The following is a 315-nucleotide window of genomic DNA, read 5'->3' as shown; positions in this document are numbered from 1 at the left end:
TTTGGATGGAGTCATTAGCTATTATGCGAGTGTTCTTAAATAGTGGTCATTATCTTATGAAAAGTATATCATAAACAGATAATTTTCTAAATTACATCTTGAATAACAACTTAAGTACTCCCAATACTCTAAATGACAGAATTATCAGTTGTATATGATAAATAACTGAAGTGCCTAAACAGGTAAGGTATTCAAGGCAAGATAATGTTTGCTTCTTACCACATAGAGGATGCACTGAGCAACAGACAGGTGCTATTAAAATTTCACTGAAAAGTAGACTAGGCTGTTGGACAGAGTCCTTCTTCAGTTTTATAC

The sequence above is a fragment of the Schistocerca piceifrons genome, chromosome 6 (genome assembly GCF_021461385.2).
Source record: "Schistocerca piceifrons isolate TAMUIC-IGC-003096 chromosome 6, iqSchPice1.1, whole genome shotgun sequence".
Taxonomy (NCBI): Eukaryota; Metazoa; Arthropoda; class Insecta; order Orthoptera; family Acrididae; genus Schistocerca; species Schistocerca piceifrons.
This window is presented reverse-complemented; position numbering follows the sequence as displayed.